The following is a 664-nucleotide window of genomic DNA, read 5'->3' as shown; positions in this document are numbered from 1 at the left end:
GGACAAGAAGGGAAGAAAAAAAGAAAAGAAAAAAGAAAAAAAGAGAAAGAAAATTCAGAGTGTAGAGTTAGGAGAAGATAGGCTGATATAAATCCGATAAAAATTGGAGAGGAATGTTATGTAATAAAAAGTCATTATAAATGGGTTTAATCTTGTGTTTCTACAAAAATATTGAGATGAGTGTATATAATCATTTATACTTACGTGTATACTCATAAATACACACAAACAAATCCACATTTACTCCCATAGGTTCATGTATGTATATTTATATACATAGCCACGTCAAAACTCACTCATATATACATACGAACACACACATATATATATATATAAAAATTTTCTTTCTCTTTTTTTCTTTTTTCTTTTCTTCCCTTCTTGTCCAACATACTATCTGGTAGCGTCCTAATCTCCAACGGATTTTTCAAATGAATTACGTTATAACCTTCTCCAACTATAGTTATACTCGGTCATAATGTATTCTGTTTAAGATGGTTCCCATACATTCCCTGAGGAGAAGTTTACATTTTTAACATCGACAATTCCTATGGATCGCATAAATTGTAATTTTTCGAAACATATGTCGGAATAAAGTATGCAGTTATAACATGCGTTTACTCCATTCCTTAAATTTTTATATATATATATATATATATATATATAT

At 28.6% G+C, this 664-nt stretch overlaps 1 protein-coding gene across 1 annotated transcript in view; it reads right to left on the bottom strand.

The window, feature by feature from the left end:
• Positions 1-664, bottom strand: part of LOC106878906 (ribose-5-phosphate isomerase) — a 66,065-nt gene that overhangs the window by 40,159 nt on the left and 25,242 nt on the right. The window lies entirely within an intron of this gene.

This window comes from Octopus bimaculoides, chromosome 18 (assembly GCF_001194135.2).
Source record: "Octopus bimaculoides isolate UCB-OBI-ISO-001 chromosome 18, ASM119413v2, whole genome shotgun sequence".
Lineage (NCBI taxonomy): Eukaryota > Metazoa > Mollusca > Cephalopoda > Octopoda > Octopodidae > Octopus > Octopus bimaculoides.
Note: the sequence above shows the minus strand (reverse complement) of the source record. Positions and strands in the feature narration are given on the sequence as shown.